Raw genomic sequence first — 7,633 nt, 5'->3', positions numbered from 1 at the left:
AAACTAACATGGAAAAAATATACAGTACAAGGAAATCATTGCATTATTTGTTAATGGAAGAAAATTTTGTTTTGAAGCTAATTGTTCAGTTGAGAACGTGTCTAAAAGACATTTAGCTGGTGATATGAAGATACTTAGTAGTATTTACATTATGATTTAATTATAATGTTGGACATGAATTTTAAATGAATTTACTTTAGTCATTGCATTTGGAACAAGTTCAGTAAGCTAAGGGTGTGAATGGCCTAACACTCTTTTTAAGTAGTGTGTGAAGGGAAGAGTACCACACGTGTGATTAACAAGCTTACGTCTGCTATTAGAAATAAAACACTTGTATTTCAATAAATGCTAAGTTCTCCTGTATTTGTTGTCTAGTTTTATTGGTCTGTATTGAGCCAACACAACTTAGACATACTTGGAGAGGTATTGAACTTAACCAAGGAACTTTTGATGAAAGCTCCTTGACTGAACATGTTTCATCAATGAGACACATTTGGACTTGACTGATTTGAGTTCTACTCTCAAATAACTGGACCCTAGTGTAAGGTAGGCTGTTTGACTTTGATAGAGTCCTCTGATATGCTTTGAAGTTGTACCATTGGGAAAGACACTTTACACACGTTTCCTTATTTCAATTGAAGATGAAAATGAGTAACCAGCTTGAGCTTGGGATGTCCCTCAGATAGGGTGTTAAATGTAGGTCCCATGGTTGAGGAGCAAAAAAAAAAGAACTCACTAAATTTTACAGAAGAGTTGGAGTCCTGTCAGGTTTGCAATACCAACAAATGTTAACATATAACTACAGTCAAACCTGCCCAAGACGACCACCCGGGGGACCGGGAAAAACGGTCGATTTGGACAGGTGGTCGTTGAGAAGAGTATCGACGCAAAACATGCCCGATGCAAAGTATAAATGTTTTTAGTTGTGTTTAATAGCAAATAGCAAGCACACTGTACGCACGTAAAGTAGCGAGGTATTTAATGTCAAATACAACACGCACACTGTAAATTGTAAGTTTTACCCCAAGCTTCTATAAGAGCTTTTATACGATACAGTGTTTTAAAGCTCAATATTTGCACACTAACGCTTTAGACAGTAAGGGAACTTTGATGCTGTCAGTTATAAATTACGATACAAGCCTTTATTCGTCGCTGTGTTCTTGATCGCCGTACCTGAAATAACTACGGTGCACCTTTCGAATTCAATGCCCGGTACGTCCAGATAGCGTACTTACCACGGGTGAATCTACAGTACAATTAATTTCATTACTTCAGATAACCAATCGTACGAGTGCATTTTTGGACCAATGACACTGTGGGGATTTTCTAGACTAGACCAATCGTGAGCCAGATCCTGTGTTCACCTGTCTGAAATTCCAGACACCAAGTGTCGCGTCATTTGTCTGCTGTCGCGCCAGCTGTCTGAGGTGACGGACATATAAACCTCGCAGCTTCCCAGCACAGAACAACATCACGGTCGCTGTCTGGCGGGGTCCTTTGTAGTTTGAGCGTCCTACCTTAGATAACAGGTTGGTATCTCGTTCTTCACAGAATGCCTTTATGTGTGTTTATATACGTTTTGTATAAATAATCGTCAGTCCAAAGTCAATATTCGGTAACGTTAACGTTGAATTCCTTTGTGACCGCCGGAGGTTACAAAAAAGCAGAACTAACTGCACTTACATGTAACGTTAAGGCATTCTAGTACCCTATCTATTTTGCCTTGATAATTTATTTGACGTTAGTCTGTCTCGACTTAATTGTTATTTCACTTTCCAGGAACTTCTTGGCGCCACCAAGCCCGGTTCAACTGCAGCTGAAATGTTTATGGTGGGACTTATCCTGGTGAGAGGTTGTGCGATGCCATCTCCACGGTGACGTCCAGAAAGATCGGTGTACGGTCTGCCAAGGGACCTGAAACTAAGTTAAGTTCTTGTATATCTTCTGGGATGTGACTATATACAAACATATTGCAGAGATGGACGGGTATTAATTTGTCGTCGGCATGATAGATAATTTGTGTGGCCTTTTGTGTATTATAAATCGTATAGTATAACAAAGCAAGAAGACTGTCTCGACCTAATTGTAATAATTTCGTTTTGTTGCTTCCAGGATCTTATTGATGTCATCATGCCCGGATCAAGATCGGTGTGCGACCTACCAAGGGACCTGGAACTAAGTTAAGTTCTCAATATATGTTTCTTATGGGGTGTGAAATGTCGCAGATATGGGCTGGGATTGTCATTGGCGCATGGCATGATAGGAAGTAAATTGTGATGTTTCGTTAACTCAGCAAATTCTTGGTGGTAAGGTGCTTGTGTGTGTTTTGTTGACATGCCAAGTGATGTTACTTGTAGGGGTTTATATTATAGTAGGCGTTTATATTATATCAATTAGGACATTTTGTAAATAGAGGCTCCTTTTGCATTCAGGGCTTCAGTCCGTTTCTGTGGTGTACAGGCCTGGTGTGTGGCTGGTTTGGTTTCTGTGGCTGTGTCGATGGCCACAGAAATTTTTTGTATTAAAATTCTGTTCTTTATAAAACAGGGTTTTCCCTGGTTCACCATCTGTTGTCATTTCTGTTTTATGTCATGGTCAGTGGTTGTCGGGGACCTAGACCATTACATAATCTGCCTCGTATCGTTTTCTTGGGTCCCGAACCAAGAGAACGACACAGGCCAGAAAGGAAGACAGGTGGCTGAAGAGCCAATTCAATGTTATTTAGAATATAGTTTATTCCTTTAATAACATATTAGACTTCTCGGCGTCAACACAGTCACAGAAACTGAATCAGCTATGCATTGGGCTTGTATATCGCAGAAACAGATGAAGCATTGTGTACAGAAGTAGCCATTAATCTCAAAAATTAATCCAAAACAAACGGCAACATTACTTGGTATTTCGTCAAAGCGCACTCAGCACCCTGCCACCCATCAGCGCTTAGCTTATTTCTATGTTAAACCTAAAAATGAAATTATAATCATAACTTCCTGTCGTGCCCCAACACGTAGTTAAGCTTTCATTAAGTGTTAGGTATAGTCTTTACCATAGTTAACTTTTTAATTTGTCTTTTCTTCTCAACCGAGGATCATCGCACCGTAAGAAGAAATGTCTGGACGCGGAAAGGGAGGCAAGGACTGGTGAAGGAAGGTACCGAACGTGACCAAAAGCAGTCTTTTCCACACATATGACAAGGTATCGTACTGTACTATACGGAAGCACACAGTTTTAACTGTAGGACAATAGTCTTTGTCAATGAATGACTTTCAGGCTCCTTTGTGTCGGCAAGTTAAAGTGTACCGTTTCAATTTCAATGTTTGTACCTAAGTTTGTACCTGAATATCACTCTGTATAGTAGTAACATTACATAGTAGTATTTGGGGTGGCCAGTTTCTAAGTACTTGCAATTGCGCAGCAGGACTTGAGCCTTTTGTACTTGCTGCAGCGGTAGTGCATATTACATTGTATAAGATGCCATATTCTTCTACCGATTTGTTAGAATTGTTTGGAAGCGGTAAAATGAGGAAAAGAGCTTGATAATGTAGGTGTAAAGCGTCACCGTTACTGAAAGTGCTTCGTAACAACATCCGGTGTATCAAGCACCAAGCATTTTATTCACTTCGTTTTTCGTTCGTTTGTTTTCTATTTTTAGCTCACCACAACTGACACACTTGCTGCACCTGGTTTCCTAGGACGCGAGGCACTTTGTCCTGTACTGTGTGTGGGAGCCAAGGAGGCCGGGTCTTTCCCGACATAGACAAGGTATTGTACTTTATTGTGTTTCCAGTTCCTACTTGCCAATGAACACGAGTTGAGCCTTTTGTGTTTGTTACAGCGGTAGTGAGGCAGATGATGTATATCTGTTTCTTTCACTGATATCACAGCAATATGTCGTCTGGAAAGGTGGGCAAGAGAGGTGCAGCCAGACGCCACAGTCATCCGGGGAGACAGTGGTCCTGGCGGAAGTCGTCTTGGTACCTCTTGTTGTGGGTTTCCTTGGAAGTCTTCATCAGCTTCTTCAGAAGACATTCCATGACGTTTAGATGACTTGATGGGCATGCAGCCTTTCCAGACATTTGACAAGGTAATTAGTTTGATAGCAGACTGCCTGTAGCACTAGCCTTGTTGGCAGCATGCATTATGAAAAGGACCATTCTGGGATTGCCAACACAATCCAGATTATCAATTGTAGGATAGATATGACTTTTATTGTGTGCCTTTTTGGTGGCCATGGCCTGAACAATGCTCCTTATAACTTTGCGTTCGTTGGTGATGCAAATGATGCATGTCTCTTTCTTTTCTTTCTCTACAGGGCGTCTTGTTGGAAATGTCACTGTCACTGAGGGTGCTTCGTGACAATATATTCAGTGCATCACCATGGCCAAGCCAAGGAGGTATTTCCCAGACACATTACAAGGTGTTATGTTGTAATGTTTGAAACGGCAGACTAGCAGCGTGACACAAATGCTCAATGACCTGCAGTGGCGTCCTCTCTCCGAAAGGAGGAGGAACGCCCGCCTCACCTTCTTTTACAAGTTAGTTAACAACAAGATTAACATAGACACACAGAACCTACTGATTCCGACCCAAGGGCGAACCCGAGGCAGCCATCAACATAGGTACAAACCAATCTTTGCAAGAACAGACACATACAAGTACTCATATTTTCCTAGAACAATTCCGGAGTGGAATTCCCTGCCTGGCGCGGTAGTAAGTGCTCCCACAGTTGAGAGCTTCCGCGCCAGGCAGGAGGGCTGCCCGCCCTAACCCGGGACCTCAGCTCCCCCCCTACTTTGCCCCTTGCGGGGTTATATGGGGGTAACCCATGATGATGATGATGATGATGAAATGTGTGAAAGCAATTATAGAATAGCCATCTTTGTCAATGAATGATTGGCCTTGTGACTTGGTAAATTTAAGCTTACTGTTTCAATGACAATGTTTGGACCTGAACAGTGCTTAGTAGAGTTTTACTTCTTCTTTTAGGACTCGTCGAACAGTTCAGGTGTGGAGGCAGCTGATGCATACTTGCGCCCTTGGCCAGCGTCGGAACCTGTACGTGTATGTTTTGAGGAAGGAAGCAGACAAGGAGACTGTTGACTGGGTTAACACTTGTGAGTACATACTATACAACTCACTCCAACCTCACCCTGACTACAATTTTTCACAAATTCAGGCCAGTGTCACTGATGTTGAACCGGTTTATGCTAACTTTGACCAGTTAAGATCAGTATCCAACAATTTGACCAGTTCACGTTACACTTTTGCGCCATAGGCATAGTGCATTCTCATTTCCCTTGGCAGGACATAAGGCTTCCTTCTGCCTTTTTCCAAAAATGTTTTGGTTAGAAAACAGCAAAATTATGGAAATTTAACTCGTCATAATTGATTATAATTTCTCTTTCTTGTAGCTGGGAAGAAGACGTCACTCAGCAGCTTCCAGGATCTTACTGATGTCATCAAGCCCGGATCAACTGCAGCTGGAATGTTGGGACATGGCGACAGGTTTTCGCATGCCATCTCCACGGTGACGCCCAGAAAGATCGGTGCTCGTGTGTACGGCCTGCCAGAGGATCTGAAATTGTTAAGGTCTAAGCCAGTAGGGGATCAGGATATTTTGTGAATGTGCTCCGAGTTTCAGTCCGTTTCTGTGATGTACAGGCATAGTGTGTGGCTGATTTGGTTTATGTGACTGTGTCGGTCAGTTGCTTTAATTAAATTCTGTTCTTTACAAAACAGGGTTTTCCCTGGTTCACCATCTGTTGTCATTTCTGTTTTATGTCATGGTCAGTGGTTGTCGGGGACCTAGACCATTACATAATCTGCCTCATGCCGTTTTCTTGGGTCCCGAACCAAGAGAACGGCACAGGCCAGAAAGGAGGACAGGTGGCTGAAGAGCCTATTTGATAGTAGTATTTTAGTTGTTTAGAAATGCTAGACTTCTTGGTATCGACACAGTCACAGAAACTTAATCAATGCAAACAGAATGTAAATTGTTTGATATACAGTTATCATGTATATAATGTTAGATACATGTAGTTAAGCATACTTGCGTTAAGTAGGTATAGTCATTACTATATTTCTGAGTCAAGGTCTCGTCTTCTTTCCTGTAAAGAGGTTTGGTAATGCAGTGCTGTTAAGACGTTTTTTTGTGAATAGCCTCTGGTATGTATTAATTAGATTGTGCCATTCCAGTACAGGGGTGGCTGACGCTGAATTGATTTATCCGTTTTGTTTCGTGCTGTTTGTATGCCTTGTATTCTCACTTAGCCTTTGTTGATGCATTTCACTTGTACAAAAGTGGTACAGGGTTGAATTCAGTAGATGTCAACATTGCCCGTTTATTGTGCAGAGGTTGTTTGTAGCCTTTTAAATCAGTCCTTTGGAAATTTCACAATGCTTATTATGCTGGCGCTGAAACTAACACAATGACACACACACACACACACACTAACAGACTAACCCCACCAAACACACGTACTAACATACTAATGCAACATCTAATAATCAGCGCAAATGCCTTAGCCCTAGACTGCAAAGAAAAAGCTTTCTATGATTCTTCAAGTACAAAGGCTCCAAGCTACCTCTATACCATGTACTGGCAATGTCAATAGTTCTGAAATCTATAGCTAGGCTCTGTTAGCCGCTGTCAGTAGATTAAGGTTAATTGTTTATCTAGATGGGTTGTAACGCTAATGTATTTTTCATTCATTGTGTGTTTTTGAGATTTTTATCATACATACATTATTTTCATCATACATGGTGTATTCATTTTGTCAACAATTGCTATTAAAAAAATTGTTGAAATCAGAGGTGTAGTGTTTTTTTCACTATAATTGAAAGGAAATCGACACATGCTCAGTATAATACTTTACGGTCTGATCATGAAAAGTATGGCGACGAAAACTATTGCTATGTTGACGATGTTTATATCTATGGTTATATCTTAGTAATAATGTTTATATGTTATGGGGGGATTTACGATGTAAGCTCTGTGGATGGCGTAAACGATTCCTGGTCATTTGCAACGGAGTATCGGTGGTATGGTATCGTGTCGCATGTTTTTTTCTGTCTTCGCCACTTTCATTATCACCTTCTACAAGAAGTTTGTATTTTGGGTAGCATTTGCATGTGTGGATGGAGATTGTATCGGTGTTCAGTGGGTAGGTCTTGATGAGACCAGGAAACGGCAATTCGATTTTGACCCCTAGCGGCTTGTTACGGTACTGTAGTGGAACTTTCGGGTTTGATATCTCGAGTTCCGGATATGGATTTTGAGCGTGTCTTGAGGGCGAGAGTAAGTGGTATATGCAATCCTTGATAGACATATGCCATTCAGTGAAGATGAAAATGAAACCAGCCGTACGACAAACAGCTGATGAAAAAAAAAGTTTATTGTGACTTTCATTCCAACTTCTGCCTCGTCCATTATATACGGCATACACAATCTTTATATTTATTAGACTATTTGTAAAATGATTCAGACAGCAACAGGAGATAAACCACGATTGTAAAGATCATGGCGATGAGTCTAGAGTAGAGTGCCCTTGCAGTCTGCCCCGTGGCACTCTGGGAAGGGGAATGTCTCCGGAATGATGTGCACCTCGGTGGTGAACTCAAGAGCAGTTCCATG

The sequence above is a fragment of the Branchiostoma floridae genome, chromosome 13, assembly GCF_000003815.2.
Source record: "Branchiostoma floridae strain S238N-H82 chromosome 13, Bfl_VNyyK, whole genome shotgun sequence".
Lineage (NCBI taxonomy): Eukaryota > Metazoa > Chordata > Leptocardii > Amphioxiformes > Branchiostomatidae > Branchiostoma > Branchiostoma floridae.
Note: the sequence above shows the minus strand (reverse complement) of the source record.